General features: G+C 37.1%; 2 long non-coding RNA genes across 8 annotated transcripts in view; one reads left to right on the top strand and one right to left on the bottom strand.

The window, feature by feature from the left end:
• The window catches only part of LOC135419672 (uncharacterized), a 74987-nt gene that overhangs the window by 33711 nt on the left and 21222 nt on the right, over positions 1-20054 (top strand). Inside the window, exons 2-3 of the long non-coding RNA XR_010433088.1 lie at positions 14091-14249; positions 15637-15721. This is a non-coding gene — a long non-coding RNA (uncharacterized LOC135419672). The remainder of the gene's footprint in view (positions 1-14090; positions 14250-15636; positions 15722-20054) is intronic.
• The window catches only part of LOC135419670 (uncharacterized), a 47184-nt gene continuing 28845 nt past the window's right edge, over positions 1716-20054 (bottom strand). For 4 of the 7 annotated variants that reach the window (XR_010433080.1, XR_010433083.1, XR_010433081.1 and 1 more), the window contains 5 exons: positions 18640-18701; positions 14953-15052; positions 7015-7150; positions 6502-6651; positions 1716-6395 (listed from right to left, as the gene is read on the bottom strand). This is a non-coding gene — a long non-coding RNA (uncharacterized LOC135419670). Of the gene's footprint in view, positions 6407-6501; positions 6652-7014; positions 7151-14952; positions 15053-18639; positions 18702-20054 lie in introns of all 7 variants that reach the window. The other 3 variants (XR_010433084.1, XR_010433085.1, XR_010433082.1) reach the window with 2 other exon arrangements.

Genomic DNA, 20054 nt, shown 5'->3' on the forward strand with positions numbered 1-20054 from the left:
GCATTTATGAAATGTTCATGAGACCTTGTTGGACCCTTGTGCAAAGGGCAGTTTTGTGATGTGAAATGCCCTCTTACTGTGGAGCAAGCTAAGACAAAGGAATGAGTGAGTGATGCTTGACTCAGGTATTTGATCCTTGCCCACTTATCTTTACGTGTAAATTTAGTTTTTACATTTTCTTTCTCTGCCTCTGCAGTGAAAATTCTGTGCAAGCTGTCACCTTGGCATCACTGGGACAGTTAAGTGCTACTCAGTGTGAGAAAGGGCTGCAGAATTAGGCCTCAGTTAGGAAATGTTTTAGGGGCATCAAAAGCCTGACCCCTTCTCTGACTTCAAAGAAGTTATTGCTAAGTACTATTAGACTGTTCAAACTGGGACACTCGTAATAGTGCCGGGAGCAGAAAGTGCACCAGGTTCAATACACGTTTCACATCGGTGGGGTCTCCAGGAGCAAGGCAGCAGCCTTTGAGCTTCTCGTGAGCTGTTGGGAATAAGTGGGCAAAGGTGCCTGTGAGTCTTCAGGTGCACGAAACTGCTTCATCAAGGCCTGGAGGCAGATTCCCTTCCCTGAACTGAGAAGCACCTGGTGTCATTCAATGTATTTTTTTTGATGTGAAGTAAAGCCCAGGAGAATCAGCCCCACTGGTTGGTGGGTGCCTTCAGCACCCACTAAGTGGTCAGGAGCAGAGGGCATTTGCCCATAGTTGGCAAACACAGACCTCTAGTTTTAAGTTGAGAAATTGTTTGGTTGTACACAGCAACTTGAATGTCGTGGGAACATTTTAGATGTTATTAGAGAAACTACTCAGAAATGAAAAGGGAAATAATAAAATTACATTTTGTTCTTACCTGACACAGCTATTATATATGATTATATTTGGTAAGATGATTTCTTTGGTGGCACTTGTTTCCATGTTATTCCTGCTTGTGGTTTAAGTAGTAAAAGAACAATGAATTAACTTTCTACACTGAAAGGAGAAAAATGTGTCACCTTCTACTGTAATAGCGGGGAGTCAGAAAATATTTTTATTATTATGACAATGATTATATGACTGAGGGATATGTGACTGTTCAAATTCCCTTAGTAATGAGTTTAATGTTACGTTTACAGAACCATCCCAGTTAAAGAAGTTATTGCTGTTTAAAGTGAATTATTACAAATAATAAGAAAACATTAGCAAGACAGCAAAAATGAGTTTTACTATGGTTTTATAACTGTTCAGTTACTGTGAATTGCTAAGATTTGTAAAGATCTTTGAAGATGAAAAGCTCTGTGTAATATTATTATACTGGCTGGGAGAAAGTAAAAGGAAAAAACCCAGTTCATCCTGTTATAATCCTTTTAGAAATTTTAACAAATCCAACAGCTTTCAAGTAGTGGAAATATTTCAGAAAGTGCTACCACCACTACTGCTGTTGCTCCAGGCTATATTATCATATACCATAGTGTGCATGCAAGCAAAGCTTAACTAAGGTCATTCTAATGAATTTTGAACAGTTACATGGACCTAATTTAGCTTTCTGTCCTGTATGAAAGGCAACCTCTTCATGCTGCAGCACCCAGAAGAAACCCCTGAGTCGTCTTATCAACCTCATCTGCATTTTTCATCATCTGAAAGAGCTGCAAGTAATGCTCAGTCTATGAACTCAGTGCACATGTGTGCTTTTTCCATCTTCAGCATAGGGGCTGAACAATAGATTTTTTTCAGCCTGAAAAGAACTGAAAATGTATTTTATTCTGCTATCTCCACTTCTGGCTCCAGTTTCATTCTTTCGTTTTTGTTACCAGATTTGAGTTCTTGGGTACAAAAGGACAACGTTTCACCAAATTCCTTTGATATCAGCTCTCTGCTCCATTCACAAGAGAGCTGCAAGGCTTCAGCAGCGTTCCAGGGAGCCCTTTCCCTGTTGTTGATAGAGAAGACAGGTTGAAATCTTGATCTCATGAGTTCACATCAGCACTACATGGCTGGGGAGCTGGTCTAGCTGGGCCATGAGCCCACTGCACTGCACTCAATGCAGAAACCTTTCTACCCGGATGAAGCTTCTTCCAGCCTCACTTCCTTCCTCCTACAGATGCCACAGAAGAGAGTTTAAAAAAGTTTTAGTGAGTAAACACAGCTCATCATCCCAGGAACCAAGTCAGAGTGTCTGAAAGTAGGGAAAGTCCCGGAGATTTTGTGTTCTTTACAAAATATTAATTCTTATTCTGTCTAATCACTGTGGATATTCTTTCCTTTGTAAAAGTTTAACTGTGGTAAATTCTTGCTCTTAAAGAACTCCAATGTTGATGAGCTCCAGAATAGGTGGAAATGAGAATTTCCTTTTTGAGAAAAATGAAATGCAAAAATGAGAAGAAAAAATTCTCAAGAATTCCCAGTTCCCAGTTTTGGTGCAAATATTAATTGATGATCACAGAAATATTTTACTTCAATAGCATTTGACTGTGTCTTTTTATCTAATATATGATATAATGAAAGAAGCTTAATCAACAAATTAAAGTTTAAACTCAGTATTTTACTTTCTCTGAAAAATATTTTTTAGATTTATAACATTTGTAGATATTGTTGTAGATACTTTATTTATAATGTTTCAATTTTTACTACATTGCACTATACAACAGAAAACTGAAAAATATTTTATTTAGCTCTCTACCGTAGCTCAATTACTAAACGAAAATAATAAGTTTCTTGTTATCATAGTTGCATTTGCCATCTTTTCACTTCAGTAAATCCTTTGTTCTTAGGTGAAGTTTTTAACCTTTCCCAGCCATTCAGTGTTCATACTTGGATAATGTCCTTCTTATGTGTCTCCTTTCCAATGTAAATAACCCCGCGCTTTTAACTTCTCTTCAGGTGAGGTTTTTGGTTTATTTTTTTAGATTCTTGGCTATTCTTAATTATCTTTCTATTTTATCAGCTTCCCATTTATCTCTGCATTATCCCTTTTGCTCAAAAATGAGTAGAAATAATGATGTATTTTCAAAAGCTCTTTATCATTGATAAAGTCATTTAATGATGTTTTTATTTTCGCTATCATATTCTTGCACCATATTTGCTTTTTTTCACTGCAGTTCAATACTACCATTTGTGTTGTCTGTCTTTCTGAATTGATGCTAAATGAAAACATTTTAAGAATCACTAGAAGAAAAAAAAAGTAACCAAAAAAACCCATATATTTGCACATTAAAATATATTTATTATAATGACACCTCTTCACCTATCTAACTTACATCTCTCTAAGGGTGAATCATAGTCATCTTTGGCTGCTCATGGTTTATATAACAAAACCAGGTGCATTCTGCATTGCTTTTGATTCTGCAGCAAGAGCACATAGCTGTAATTTTACACAAATCCCCAGCAAGATTTTGCTTAAATTGCTCTGCATTTGTGTACTAGCTTTTTGCATTTCAGCTATCTGCATTTTCTTCAAGGTATAGTGAATATTGCCAAGCTACTAAGATGCTTAATGGATTCTTACTGAAATGTGACTGTCTTTTCCACAATCTCACAGGAAATTGCAGAAGGACTGAAGGCACCTGTATGTGAGACTTTAGAATAGTTTTCCTTAGCTTTAGGCATCCAGCTCTACTAGGAGGTTGATCTCTCTAAGTTTCCTATCCTCCTTGAAGGGGGCTGTGCTCAAGCCAACAGATTGCATCTGGTGGTGGTGGTTTGCAGAGAGACAATAGTACAAGCTCCTGTGAGTAAATCTCAGTGTTACGGGTATGGCCAGTTGTATATTCTCAGTCTTGGTTTGTTTCATAAAGTTCAGTGGACTTTATCACATATGTACTACTAATATTCCATGATTTTTGGCTTCTTTGTCTGTATTGAGTTGCAAGATCAAGACATATTCACCTCAAGGCAGAGCTGTTATTTCCAAGTATCAAGCATGAGGAGCTTTTCCTGTGGATACTTTGATTATTTTGGTTCTTGGAGCCCTTGCCTACTTTATATTTTTTATCCAAGTTACTCAACGTGGCAATTTTTTACTTCTCATCTTCCAACTGCTAGCTTAGTCGCCCTGATTTTTTCCTAAGCATTCCATGGCTTTTTGTGTGTGATCCCTTTTCTCTAAATAATGAGCCCAAAGGGTCTGATCCTAGACTTCCCCTCTCAAGTGGCACCTCAGGAACTTGCCTGAGATTAAACATAATGTCAGTCTAGTGTCTTAGATGTCTACTGTTTGCTACTGAGTCCTCAGACCTGTCCAAAGAATTACATGGCAGTACATACCCTCAACTTCTAAATAGCAACAAATGTTGAGCAAGAAAGATTTGAGAGAGCTGAATTATCTCGTTAAATTAACTGGAACATTTTAATTTTTACCAGAGTTGAGTGAGCTTGAGTAAATATGACGAATTGGACGCTCACTTCATTTAGCAGACATCAAACACACACAGAACGTTGCCCAATTTAATTTAGCCCTGCCAAGCTGGGAAAATGCTTGTACAACATCAGTGAACAAGAAAAGGGCTAAAATTTACTCTCGGTTGAGAGTGCATGCATAAATTTCCTTTACTTAAACTGGTGTTGTGTATGTACATATAAAACCTTCCCTCAGGGAAAATCCTCCAAACACCTGCAACCAGAATTTGTGCTACTATGAGTTATTCCCAGTAAAGTAAACAATAGCTTTCCCTATTGTTCTAAATAGGCAATATGTAACTCCTGTCTTACAGTCCAAGGTTTATCTCCTTTTCCTTTCCTGTCTCTTATCAAACACATGCCAGCACAGTCACTTGTTCAGTCATGCTCAGTAGAGTGGTTGGCTTTTTTTTTTTTGGCTTTATCCCCTGAGCTTAATGGGCACATTTTGTGAAGAGTGAGCCAACCAGGTAAATAGCTGCTACTATGGAGCTTAAGAGCTACAGCTCTCAAATTAGGAGGTGCTTTTTGTCAAATAGGCCTCTGTAGCTCTAATATTAGTAACAAAACAAGGGCTTTTCAGACAAGAAAAAAATCTTTAGTCTGACTCTGTATCACACTTAATCTGTTGCCTTGTCAAATATGTCAATGTTCATATTATACAGCAGCATTCATCTGTGGATGCAAAAGTGCTTTACAAATATTACCTCTTGAATAGTTTTAATTTATACTTAACAACCAGGTTTGTGAGATGGTACTCGAAAAGAATCAGAGTGAACTATTTAAAAAGTTAGTATAAATAAATTATAGTGATTTACTTGCTTTCCTGTTGCTCTATGGAAGGTTGTTGGCTTGAGATCCAGAACAAAGCTACCAAAGCATTTTTCAAAGAGATTCTTTTCTCCTTTTGTTTTAACACCATGTCCACACACATCTACATGCCTGTTTAATTCTAGTTTTAGCTTCTCTTTTGCTGTAATTTGTAAGTATCTTCTGGTAGAGCACCAGGAATGAGGTACACAGAAAGCAGAATACAGAATACAGCCCTGTGCAGAGGCATTATGGTCTCAGATACATACATCAGGAAAAAATAGTCATCCTTTTTCCCCAACTTGTTTATGGAATTTTATTACTTTTTTGCATGCTTCAGAAACATTAGCTAGAAACATTACTGAAGGAGTTCCTTGCCTTCAGGCTATGCAACTTCTCACAGTGTTTTAAGGCATTTTTATTGATTTTTTAAGCAAATTTGCTTTGAGCACAGTCTTTCATTTTCTGTTTTCTGAGGACAAGGCTGCAAGCCTGTTTGCAGAAGGCAGATGTCACAGACACATGCTGTGAGTTTTAAACTGGTCCATGAAACGCTGCAGTAGGATGGCTTTTACTATTACCTGTCTGCAACCAAAATAATAGTGAGTTACTTTCCTTCTTACTAATAACAAACTTATGTTAGTCATTCTTTATCTCAATTTATAAGCTCATTTGTTAGTTTAAAATTATTAGGCTTTTTGAATATTCCATTCCCTCAGTATTTCTGTAAGAAAGACTAGTTTTGTGTTAAAACAATGCACTGAGGCAAAGAAAAAGCTGCAGGCAAGCTGTCTTTGGTGCTCTGGTTCTTGGTTTCCTGATTACTGTGTTCTAGGTCTTGAGTATCAGAGCTGGTACGTGCTCACAACGCTGACAACTGTAGGGTATTTCTCCTTTTGAAAACTAGAATTTTGGTGCCCAAAGCTGGGTTCCCAAACTGAAACATTGAAAGTCAGAGGTCTTTGTTTTGACTGGGGATGTGCACAGACAGTGAGTGAGTGAGTGAAACGGCATTTAAACTGTGTATTGAGGAATGGCTGAGCAACGTGAAGTTGTTGCTGTGGAGCACATTTATTCTTGATGCTAATTTGGTGAGGGTGCTCTCTTGCCTGCTGAGGAATGCACAGGGGCTGCTCATCCTTGGACCACAAGGTTGCTTTGAGCTGTTTCGTTTTCAGGTCTGTTTAGGATAACAATTCTGCCGACAGCTGGGTTCTGTAAGAAAGCTCCCATTCAGGTACATAAGGTTAAAATAATTAGATGTGTTCCTCGGGCAGAGATAAACATTGCCCTTCTATTTTTTGAAAGCAGATGAACTTACTAGGCCCACTCTAATACTCTGGGGTTGTCTCCTGCCTGATGTGCTGCCACCGAAGCTCTAAAACCGTCACACACAAAGGCACCACGGGACTCCCACCATCAACACGAGCTCTCTGCCTGCCTCTGGCGCTGGCTGTCAGAACTGCTTCATCTGAAATCAAGGTAAAGAATCAGCAGCACTAAATACTACAGGACAAAGGCATAAACTAGCTTTGTAACCCTGGGCAACCTGGATGTTTGCTGACTGACAGTGTGAATGACAGCCCAGTTGTCAGTCTAAGATATCGTCCTCTAATCATTCCAGATGTCACCCGACAAGATGATGGCTACTAAAAAGGGAATAATTTGGGAAAAGTCATAAAGCCCATTATCTCCTGCTGAAACCATTTCTCTTTGCCATTTCTGAAGTCTCTGCAAAATAGATCCAGAATCCCTTATGTAACACAACTGGTTTATTGAGAGTGTCCACTCAGAACTGCACTGAGTATCCCATTACATTCCTAGAGAAACCTACCCCTGAGCTATACCACTCCTTCATGTCTTGGCAGGTGACTCCAATCTGGCCACACAGTGTAGCTGAAATATTTTCACCTGTTCCAAAATACAACAGGGAGCAAAAGGCTGCCATAGTAGCTGCTCGCAGACACAGCCTAGCAAATCAGAGAAAGAATGGAGTTAATCACAACAGAAACATAGTGCAGTTTCTGGCTAGAATTCTTATTAATATTTTTCTCCTTAACAAAGAAAGAAATGTCTGAAAACATTGTTAAGGCCTTTCCATTCTTGCTTAATTTATTCAATTGCATTTTAATTTCAATATGAAGAGAGGACTTTATTCTGAACTAAAGGCTGAGTGAAGGGCTGCATATAAAACAAAAATAACAAATAAAAAGAAAAAATCTCTTTTGAGAAGGACAACAAATTATAGCAGAGGAGGAGGAGGAGAACATAGGAAAGGCAGAACATTATGGTGTCTGAATCTTGAGCTTTAAATTTTGAAAACATAGTCTGAACCACGGAAGTTAGAATACAGTTTGTCATCCAGATAAAACTAGAAATGAACCCCTAGATTGTTATAGCAGGCTGTTTTAAGGGCATAAACTGAAACTGGAAAACATTCATTAATTACTGTGTCAATTCCTTCCAAGATCTATCAGAGGAGATTCCAGACTGTGAGCCAGAAAATTCTGTATCTCATTCATATAAAATATCTCAATGAAATACACTGAAAGATTGCTGCCAAACTTTGGTAGAGAGGACAAAAATGTGTTTAGGGCAACTGTTAAAAAATCTGTCTCCTGTAGGCTGCATTGGGCCTGCTTCTGCCATTTTCACTCATACTGGCTGATAACTGACCAATCAGTTGCAATGAAGGTAGTGGAGTAATTTATGTTGTAAGGAGTTAAATTTGCATGAATTTAGGCAAAAGGTTGTAGTCATTTGTCTTAATGAATAATTTCATGTTGCTTGCTATCTACCTGAGCAATTCTAAAATGATCGGTAGGGTAATGTGGAGAACAGAAGAATCCCATCTAAGAAAAAGTAAGTTTTCTGACTGGCAGTTACATTTCTATTGGTGCATCATGAAAATAGATTCTCTTCCTAACTAACTAGTTCCCCTTCCCAAAAGGTGTGGTAGTTTTGAAGTTTTAGCTTGTCCAAAGAGCAGCTTGAATCTAGCACCAAAGAATTTCCCAACAGTGACTTGAACAGTTTTACATAACAAGTTATGGTAAAAGATCTAATGAAGCCCTTTCCCATGCCACTTAGACAGTATTGATGTCTGCTTGTAATAATATTTTGGCTGTTGAATTGCATCCATGCCTTGCTTCAGCTATGGAAAGTTTGGAAACACGGAGACTTTGTGGGAGCCTGTGAAATGCTGGAAGGTTGCTACACCTCCAATGGAGTATGAAATGAAGGTCATGATTTCTCTTTGTCATGGAGCAGCCCAGAACAACATCACAAAAAGTATTTATTTCAGATTTTGTATAAACTGTTCTTAACTCTCTCTTCAAACTTTAAAAAATTTGATATTGATTCTCAGTAGCTGCAAATCTTAATTGTAGAATGTTTCACTGATATGCATGTATACATAGGTGGGGGGTGTTGTGCTTACATAGTCTTGATTCCTTTTAAATCTTGAGTAGATATATTTTTATACAAATCTACATCTTGTTCATTATTATGATCCCCTTTCTAACTGAAATACAATTTTTTTCTAATATACCTTCTCCCCTGTGTCTTGCTAAGTTTAGCTAACAGACACAACAATGCGCTAGTAACCAGTAACTTTTTTTTTAAGTTGACATTTGTGCTCAGATGGTAGGAATTTAAAATTAGGAGGCTATAAATTCTGCCCTTGCTTGGTAATCAAGTCCTGTCTAATAGCAAAATTGTTGCAGTAATTCCACTGTGACATGCTAAAATTAGGAGCCAGTAGAAATAGAATTGTATGTGTGTGTATATACATGTATGCATATGTGTGCCCATAAGTACTTCATTTCTGTGGACTATTCTAGTCCACTAGGTAGTGAATCTACCTAGTTCTGTATATTATAGTAAGGGATTTTGATTTTCTACAAAACTGTACATGGATTTCATGTTTATAAACAGGTTTGTCATGTCAACAATAAAAATCCACAAAAAAAGTGAAAAAGTGAATTGCTTCCAATTCATTCTTTAAATATAGCAGACATAACCTCTTGTTTCACAGTATTGGAGGGACACTTTGTTTTGTTTCAGAAACTTCAATAATTTTATGTGTTATGATGAAGTTTTGCTTGAAGTTCTGCTGTTGGTTAAAAGCCTGAAATGCACAGTGAAATCTCAATTTGTAAAATCATTTAACTGGAACTTAGATCAGTGTTTGAATAGTCCCTCTGAACCTATGCATCTTGTGTAGCTCTGGTCTGGATGGAAAGTTTGAAAGGAAACACCAGGCATATAAGAAGTAATAGTGAACAGCAGATATTAAAAAAAGGTATGTGTGGAACCAAAGGGTTATTTTTAAGCTGTTGGTTATTAAATTTATTACTGGATACTGCTAGCAGCAATTGAAAAAAACCCAAAACAAAACAAAGCAAACTTCTCTTAGCTCTGATATTTCAGCTATCCATTTCATATTATTCTATTCTTTAGGTCATATAATTAATACCACAGCTCCAGTGAAGCTGAAGCAATTCTAGGACTGACTTGCAATTGTCGTTGATTTTTCTCTTATGAAATTGTAAAGGAATTATAAAAAATGCTGTTGGTTATCTTTCATCTAGTCATGTAATGCCCTTAACTCTGGTTTAATTTTTCATTACTATGTTTTAGTGATATGTTTTGAACTGCACATTGTACATACCACTCGGTTTTCTATGGAAATTTTGTCTGCCTATGCTCAAGACTAACAACTCACTATGTGTCTGGATTCAAAGAAGTGATACTAAATTTTTATTTTTTTTTTTAAATCACAGCTAACATTTTTACAATTAGAAATGCATTGCAGTGCTTTGGCATTACACTAAACCTATATGACCTTTGAATCAGCCTTCAGTGACTGAACAAATGCAATTTGCAATTCCTTATGTGGAGTTAAGAACCTCTTCTCTGGTTTGGTCCTTGAGCCAGCACACTGCAATGACTGCTCTTCTAGTGAATATCCTTTTACTCTGATGCCTTAAGGTCCATCTGTTTTATTTTTATTTTTCTAATTTTTACAAGCTTTATAAGTAGTTATATAGCAGAAGTAGATTTAGAAGCAGCACGACTTATTCCCTTACACTTAGCACAGAAACTACACACATTCCCCAACCCTATTACCCCATTCCATGCTCCCCATATCAATTCTACCCCCTAAATTCCAGTAGAAATGTCTCTCTTTAAGATAGGCATCTTCTGTTAAAGGATATCTAATCCTGGCCTGAACTGCAAAAGTACAGTCAAGAACTGGGTGAATACATGCCCCCTGTACCCCGAAGAAGATGAAGATTGATGAAGAGGTGGTCTTAGAGACCCTATCCCCAGTTCCCAAGGGGTGTGATTGAGGGTGGTCCAGGGCAAAAGCCAGTGGGTGGACAAAACCTGGGGTTGGACAGACAATATTATAAATTGTAACATCTGTACAGAGGGGCACGTGCGTGTCTTGTATTCTTATGCCTAGGCACAAAATTAAAACCCCTTTCCTTATCTCACCTTCAAAACTAAATTGCCTCAGAGTTTTTTTCTCCCTGAATTTTCTTTCAGGCATCACTCTTTAATCTCATTGATAGTCATCTCTGTTTTGTCTCATACTATCCTTTGAGAGGGCCATGAGGGAGCTGTGAAACATCCTGGCTTAGAGCAGTCTCCACTGAAGGAAGTCCAAGCATGCTGGCAGCCAGTGATTGGAGAAGTACAGCCAAGCACAGGAATCTTTATGTACAAGCCTGGTTCCTCTCCTCTTCCTCCCGCCTCTGCCACTGGCTGCTGCTGGAAGTAGGACTCTGCCTGAGAGACCTTTGCTCTTATCCAGTTGTTCTTATGCTAAAACTTTTATGTTGTGCTTTGATTTTTCTTCTGTTTTTGCAGATAGTCAGATTTCTGAAGGATAAAAGGACGAGAAGAAAGTTCCCAATTTTTTTCACACTTCTGTACTTCTCAGTTTAGTCTGTTCACTGCCTAGAAGGAGGAAAGAAAATGAAAAGGAGAACAAATGTCATGGCATTCCTGCCTTCCTGAGGCTGGTAATTCAGCCAGTTGCAGTCTCAGCCTCTTATAGCTTAGTTTTCCCAATAGTTTTAGGAACATTCCCTGCAACCTTGGTTCTCAGATGTCAGAACTGATAGAGAACTATGGGAAATAAGTTGGTACCTAGCAATCTTTTGTAATTTTTCCCAAAATCTTTGAAATTTTTTGTGAATTACCCATAAAAGACAGTTTTTCTAGAGCAAGTTTATTTATTATCTATCAAAATACTTCTGTTTATCCTTCATTTTCTTAATTTTTGCTTACTTGCTTAAGCACCGTGCCTTCCTGTGAAGTTTGGATAGGAATATTCTTGAATGTTTTGCTAGTGTAAGTTCCAAGATTGGACCCATTGCTACAACGTATGGGTTCTTTTGAAAAATGTGAGATTTTAACTGGTTTTTACTTTTCAGCAGAGGAGTCCAACACAGTAATCCACAAATTAAGAATGATCGAATGCTTTATTTGGTAGTTCCCCTTGGACATGTATTGTATTTAAAGGTTTAAGTATGCCTTGATGAAAGTCTTTGCCTTTAGCTGTTCACTGCTATTTTATCTATTTCTTCAGCTGTGAAAAGCTTTTTTGTTTGGTTGAGGTTTGTTTATTTCTCACTGGTAAACTTTTCTAGTATTTTAAAATTCTGCATTACAAACAGGTTTGAATTTTGGCTTCTCTTTGGAGTATTTTACAAGGACAGAGATTTTACACACTAAATTGCTTTCCATAAAACACAGCTGTAAAAAAAAAGTGAAGTCACTCTGTCTATAGTTTTTCCTCTTGAAACTTATTCTCTTTAAAAAGGGTCTGTGTAATTTTACATAATTATTTTGGCAAGAATGTTTATTGCCCAGCTGGGTGAAATTATTAATGTACCTCTCAAGCTGTATTTTCAAAGATCAGTAATACGTATATAAACCTCTTTGAGGGTCCTTGATATGTAGGATTTTTATTGGAGACCCTTGTTTCACTTCAGAAAAAGGATGACACAAGATGTTTACTTTAAAAAGTCTTTGACATCCTCCTGAGAATGTTTTGATAGAATGGCATACATTTGGTTACAATTAGTAAGCCAAACAATTTTCCATTGTTATCTCACTGTGTTTGTCTAGAGCCTGTAAGGAGCTTTCAGAAAATATCCATCTCCATGTTTTAGTTAATTGATTGCATGTTCAGTAGGATTATTCATTTTTATAAAGCTCCTTGTCCTTTTAATTTTATCACAGGGATTTTACACAAAGGCATGTGGTAGAAAGCAAAAGGGAAATACTGGCACGGTTAAGCATAAAGAGATATTGTAGTTGTATCAAGGCTAATATTCCTGCGTGTGGGAAAAAATACCAATGTGTTCCTGCTGCTTCTGGGTGCAAGATGTTATACCTGAGGGCTGAAAGTAATAGTTGCTGGTGTGAAAGTATTCACCAATATCAAGTGCAGATGAATGCTTTTGGACCCAACTGAAAGCTGAGTTAGTAATACTTTAGCTTAATATTTGAACTTGTACTTTTAGTATAATAAATGATGGGTGACTTAATTTTATTTAAACTTTATTAGCAGTGTGATTAAAGGACTCAGATCCTTGTCTGACACCTTTGCTATGTTGTGATTTCTTTGGTTATTTGCCATTTTATTTATAAACTAGAATCTCATCTTTTCTTTTGTGTGTTAGCTGAAATATGTCTTTCTGTTGAACATCTTACTTTCTAAATAGAGATTGGCAAGTCTCAGCTAAGATCATTGTCTGTCTTTTTTAGGTAGTAAACTTATCTTGGTATGTACATCCCATCTTGCTTACAGCTGTTTGGTGGTTACATGGTTAAGCTGAATATAATGTGAATTAGTGTCTATGTCACAGAAATTCCCCGTGCAATTATCACCCCTTGGAACTGCTGCAGTGCCAGGTTTAGGCCTGAAAGCAGAAACTGATGCTTCTCTACCTCCTTTTATCATCCTCTTTTTTTTACACTCTTTTTGGAGAAATCACTGGTCACAAATCCTGTGATGGTAGGTACACGCTGGCAGCAGAGAAATGCAGAGCTTATAGTGCTATTCTGCTTGATAAACCTGTGTCCTTGAAGTCTCCTGCATCTCTACCCTGTCAGACTGGTAAAGCCATGCTGCTTTTATGAATTCCTGGTGGGAGTGGTCAATACTGAATTGAATAACTCCCTTTTGAATTATATCTTTAACAAAACAATTCTTGAAAAGCCTGCTCGATTTTGGATGGGTGCACAGGAAGAAAAGAGATGGTACTTGAAGTGCTTTCTGCAGTTGCTGCCTCTGCTCCCTCACCAGGATGGGAAATGACAGAGTTGCACAGGGCTGTCCTCTGATGCTGTCCTGTCCTACACTGCCTCCAATCAGCTCTGCAAGAGGAAGTCACTGTTGTGGGTCTCTGCACGACTGGCACACAACTTGCACCTTGGCCAACTGTGCACCAACACTTCTGTGCAATGAAATCACACTACCTGGTGTCTCCAAAGTTGAAATCAGGAGTTTGGGCCCCTCAGTGCATGCCAACATCAAATTCAGGCCTTTTAATCTCCTTTTCATCAGAGCTAAGTTATGTCAGTTCATGTTCTCTAGAGCAGTTTGAATTCAAGTTAGCTGGTGATTAAGGTACTTTGAGTGAATTGGATGCTGGTAGGAGTGTTTGTTCAAAGGGTTAACTTAACCTTCCCCAAGGTTGTAACGGACACTGGAAGATCAAAAGCTCCTCCAGACTGTCAAAGAGAGAGGAAAAAAAGAATTACCTGCTTTTACAGTTTTCAGTCAATGTCTTCCTTCTGGAAAAAAATCTGTGTTTAACATACTTAAACTTATGGTACGAACTACTCATTTTGTTTCTAATTGTAAACATAATTTGTTTGGTCTTTCAGTTCTTTGGATTTATGCAGTAGCCATGTTTGTCAAAGTATTTGGCACCAGTGACATCATTTCTGTTGAAATACCGGACAGTGTGATGAGTCTCAGATGTTAACGCACACCAAAAGTCGAGAACGAATAAAATATAAAGATCAACTGTAACAGCTATGGAGGTAATAAAAAGTAATTCTGTTTTCTTCTAATATTCAAAGATAATTATTTATATTTGTTTGAGGTTTGTTTTGCATAAATGATCAATTAGGGACTGTGCTCAATACTCTGCATGTACAATATAAGGGCAGACTGAGATGTGAATTTGGATGAACACTGAATAAAGCATTATTTAACTTCATGATTGCACTATTTCCTTTGTGTTTTTTTCCAATCTTTTACACTTTGCATGTATAGATTATGATATATGCAAAATATGTGTACTGAGACCTAAATGTGCCTCTTTCTGAACTGCCAGAATGTAACGTGTCATTCGGATAATGGTCATGCATGGTTATGTCAGCACATCATGTTTTCTAATGTACTGTAACATGACATGCCAATGTAACCAAGAGTAGCACCATTTCCTAATGACATGTCATGTCTGTGAAATGTAAAAAGGATCTGACTTACTGAGAATAGGGGTTGATTTTTTTTAATTTTAGAATAAAATATCTCTCTGTGCAGTTTATCCAGCTCCAAAAGTAGCTTTCGTAAAAGTATGGTTTAGGTGCGTAAGGGGAAAAATCATAAAGGTACCCAGGCATGGTTCCATATTAACCACATTTCTACCCAAGTGTTTCATGCTTCCCACGTTTGGTGTAGGAAACACTAACAAATAATACATCCAACCATCCAGAGCACTCTCAGATGGATAAGACTTACCTGACTGATATTGTCGTGGAAAATCAAGCAGAGGTGCTCCCTTAATTTTCTTCCAACAATGAACACTTTCTTTAGATCATTGTTGTCTAAATAGTGTTCACTGTCATGAAAAATTTTCATATACACAGCTAAAAATTGACTTGGAAAATGTCTACTTATTTGTCAAATATGTTTCCTTAATTTATTGCATCAGTTCTCCAGGCTTTATAGGCATAAGACAAATTGTATTAAAGCCACAGAGAGAAAAAAGAAATTTAGACTTTTCATATTGGAGTATTGAGTCCTATAAAAATGAATAATCAGTTTGATGTATAACTCATATGTTGCTGTCTTCTCTTAAAAGACTTCACATCAGAAAAGAAATATAGAAATATATCAAAACATAAGCTTGTTTCAGTTCTCAGTAGATTATTCTTAATCTCTTTATTTGGACCGAAAGTTTTCTCTTTAGTCTTAATACAAGTTTTCTGAAACCTGAAAGCAGAGGCAGTAGTGATGGCATTGTTGTGGTGCAATTTTCACTGTGCTGCTTGGTTTTGAGCCATATGACATTGATATTGCTGAGTATGAGGGAATTATTCTGAAATTATTTGGATTTTTCTTAACTTTTCTTTCAGGCTGCGTGGTATTTTGGGAATAAACATTGAAAAACAGATCAACTTATATTATTCTTTCTGTTTACAGGACTGTACTCAATTTACATTCTGATGTTGATACACAAAGGCTATAGGATTTTGTCAAGGGCTTCTAAAGCTGTTAAGACTTCCAGGTGAGTCTTTCAGATACCCTTACTAAACCCAGCATATCTACAGGATTTTGTTAGATCTCATTTTCAAAATCACTTATGTTATTTAGGGGTCTAATTCACTGTTCTGAAAGCAACTTGGATGCTTAATACATTAGATCTCCCTGACCTTCAAAGGGACATCTAAGCATTTATGGTCAGATACTGAACATAAGAGAAGCTTGGTAGGACTCTTTTTATAGTGTTTCATCACCTCAATCCCTTTGAAATCACTTTAAACACTTTCCTTCAATTTAAAAAATGGGGCATGAATTTCTAAATCATATGTGTACTTATGAAAATATTACCTGTAATTTATTTAAACCTTGTGAATACCCCAGAAGAAGATGTGTTGTGGATGCAGTGTGTTAGTATAAAATGTGTTCTATGAATTTTGGGACAAATCCTGGTTTTTGTCACTAATGTGTCATTTTAGTCATTACTTGCTGAGATGTATCATTAGAAATCTCAGTCACATAGGCCATGCTTAAATTACATATCAGATGACCCAAATGTTTAAGGCAAGATGGTGTAATTCAGCATCACTTTAAGCAATTTATGCCACTGAAGATCAACACCCTCAAAGTCCTGCATCTTCCTGAGTGGAATTATTTCACCTTCTCAAGTCTTTTCTTACATCTTCTCATTTTAGTCAGGACCCCCTACCTTCCCATGCCCATCTTATCTGACTGGCTTGGGGTACTGATGCAATTACTGTCTCCATATACTCTCTACAATTAGTCTTAAAAAACATAAAAATTTCACCTGAAACACAAACGTACCTGTTTTAGATAGTTTGTGAAAATAGTGAAGGAGAAAATCTCAAGGGGGTAAAGAAACAGAGAGAGTTTTGCTGAAGGGTGAACAAAATGTACCTGTTAGTTACATAAAGTTATGATAATACAATATCCTATTGTGTAATAAGATATGACACAATGTAATATTTTTTGTATGCTTTAGTGTCAGTTTTAATTGCTGAACATTTAATAGGTTTGCAAACAGAATAGTTAGATTTGCCATTTGCAGTTTTGCTTTTCTTTTTTTTTTTTTTTTTTTTACTTCTATCTATTTTCCAGCAGTCATTCCCTTTCCTTTCCATTATGGTCAGAAAATTGTGCTATGACATGCTGAAAAATGTTTACTAACGTTATTAAAGGTCACGTTCAGAGCTATTGATTACAGACGCAGTGACTTCTTGCCAGGCCACTGTGTTTATGCCAAACTGTGTCATCAGGCTCTCTGCTAACATAGCTTTAGTGCAGTGGCTTTTCATTGTTTCTGTTTAAAATCCATGGCACTACATTTTCCAGAAACCCTGTATGTGATGTTGGGCTCACACTTTGCAGCTGTCTCTGTAGTTCTTAGAAAGGTGAAAAAGCAATGACTTAACACTCTGTACCACCCAAGTCAGGTTTTTTTTTTTATGTCTAAGGTCACCTTATGTTTGTAGATCTTGGAAAAAGATCATGAATATTTATGATGGCATCAAAAAATCAAGCAGCTGCAAATTGTTTACAACATTTTTAAGAATATGAAACCAGCTTCTACTATAAATCAAATACATCTGTTAGAACTGGATGAAAATTGAAAGCTCTTCAGTTCCATCCTATCCTCTGAGCATTGAAAAATCACTGGTGGCATGATGTGGCATGTGGGCTGTATAGACAAAAGGTAGAACCTGAAGTAACGTATCAAATTAATCATTCTAAAGATGGCACATGAAATTAGTTTAATGAAATATTAATTTGAAATAGATGCCATAAAACTTTGTGGAAACTTCCAAAATGTAGAATCATAGTCTGCCTAAAATTTTGTCTCATTATGCTTTTTTCCTGCTTTAAGAAAAATTCTTCTGTAACACAGCACCTCAGATCTGCATATTTGAAGTGCACATTAAAAATGTGCACAATACTTTCTTCAAATATTTGTTGAATTTTTCTTCTACAGAACCATGATTTACAATCTGCTGCAAATTTAAAAGCTAGCTGGAGAAATAGGCAGAAGCAATCAATTTTAAATCTTGGCACTGCTGGTAAATTGGTATTTAGATGGCATTTATTGTATGAAAACATCAAAACATTTGGTTTTGTTCAAACCAGAGGAATAATGTGTGTGCTTTAGATGAGCTGCACTACTTGCCTAAAAATTATCTTGAATGAGAGGGAAAACTGTTCATCCCTTAGGACTATGATTTTCAAACTTTTTCTTGCCAAGTACTGCCATCAGCAGCAGTGGTGACAGCAGCCTCAGCCTGCAGCTCCACACGGGCTCACATCAGGGTGCAGACTCTTGTGTGTCTCTTGTGATATGTGGGTTGCAACTTGGGAGTGTCTGTATTAGAGCTCTTAATTCATTAAAATACAACTGTGCTAATAAATAAACTCTCTGATTTAGAGAGACTACAATTGCATTTTACCTCTCCTTGAGAGGTTTCATATTTTCCGTATTTGGGGTCTCCATTTCTTCCTACCACTTAAATGGTATTTGTACTGTCGCTCAGTTTTTCACTGAAGTACTTTTGACTCGGAAAGTGTGTGGGATTTTAGGTTCTTCCTATTTCATGTTTTAAGGATAATTCAAAGACCTGTATGGTCAGAGGTACCCCTACACTTTGCATGAAGATCTTTTTGAACTGCCATATAGTTCCCTCCATTCGACACTCTGAAGAATAAACTCCCTTTCTTTTCCTGCTGCCCAGTGTTACAGATTGTCACAGACTATCCATCCCTGAGCAGCATTGCATTACAATTCAAGTAAACCTCCTTCAACCAGCATGCAAGACTTCATCAGAAGGCAAAACGCTAGTCTGAGAGGATAATAACTGAGACATTCTTTTAATAAGGACCATTTTTAAATGTTAAGAATGACTTGTTTTAATTGCAGGAGAGGAAAGGAACTCCTACCAAGAGTCAAAGAGATCCCCCAGCGCTCTCTGAAGTCTTCAAATTGTCTTGTATAGAAATGCCTGAGAATCAGAAATTAAAAAAAAAGTTATAAAAAATTTCCAGCCATTTTACTGTAAAGTTCATCTGAGGAGTTTATTCTCTTCAGAAGTTAAAAATTTGGCTTTAGTTTAAAATAGGATACTTGACTACCCTATTTACTGAAGGCAAATCACAAGACTCATTTTACAGACCCAACTTTTGCTGAGTTTGTGTAAGCAGGGATGCAGAACAATTATGATTAAAACCATTCTTTTCAATCTACTATACAATATCCACCTGTTCTGTCAGACAGCAGGAATGTATGCCACAAATACAGACTACTGTGGTGACAGCAGCAGGTGTATGGCAGCAACAACTAATCAAATCAGCTGAATCGGAGGTGTGAGTCACATTGCACTTCTGTGCAATGAAAACGACCAGAAAGGAGAGAGCTAAATGATGGTGAATTTTTGTTTTGTTTCATTTTTAAGAACTGTCTTTAAATTATAGGCGGTGCAACTGCAACAGTACAAGAAAAAAATAATGAAGAATTGAAAGGAAAATGACACTTCGTTGCTGCAAAGGACAGGCAGAGTGAGATAGGTATAAGACAACCATTGTAATCACTCTGAAAAAGCAAGGCATGGGTTTCGATTTTCCTAAAGAAGCAAATGCAAAAGAACTCTTGTCTGTACCATATGACTCATGATGCTTCTTTACTAGGCTTAAAGAGAATTGAACTTGAGTAATAGCACCATTAGAGCTCTTTACCAGGAGCTAGTTCCTGTGGTTTCACTGGGTCCAGCTGCTGATGACTCACAGAGGAAGTGGCAGAGATTAGGTGCACAGGGAAAAAATCAGAACAGCTCAGAAATAAAGCAAATCAACCAAGCATTACCTTTTGTGCACAACAGAACAATGGCTTAACAACTAAGGTTCAAAATGATCCGTCTTATTCCCCTCATTTATGCTATTCCTGTTGGAAAGACCACCAGGAAACATGTGAACCACTGTGGAATACACACTGTAATCCATGGAACATCTCAATTAATATTCCCTCTTGACTACAGCTAGAACAATACATAGCATCAAGCAGTTTAATCTCCGGCAATAATGCCTTTTGTAAGATCAAGAGGTCTTTCCCTTGAATTAAGGTTTAAGTGAGGATTTTGAAAATTAGTTAGGTATTCTGCAAAGCGTCTAGTGGTGGCTACAGGTTCCATAAGTAATAGCTAGGTAAAATGGCTAGACACAGACTGGTTTTCATTAGAAATGTTGTTATTAGTAATTTCTCCTTTGTAAATTCACATTGGGTTCCCTGTAGAAGAGAGTTAATTCCTCCAACAGGCTTTGTTATGAACAGATATATCCAAGCTCATATAAAATTTAAATGT

This window comes from Pseudopipra pipra, chromosome 10, assembly GCF_036250125.1.
Source record: "Pseudopipra pipra isolate bDixPip1 chromosome 10, bDixPip1.hap1, whole genome shotgun sequence".
NCBI lineage: Eukaryota > Metazoa > Chordata > Aves > Passeriformes > Pipridae > Pseudopipra > Pseudopipra pipra.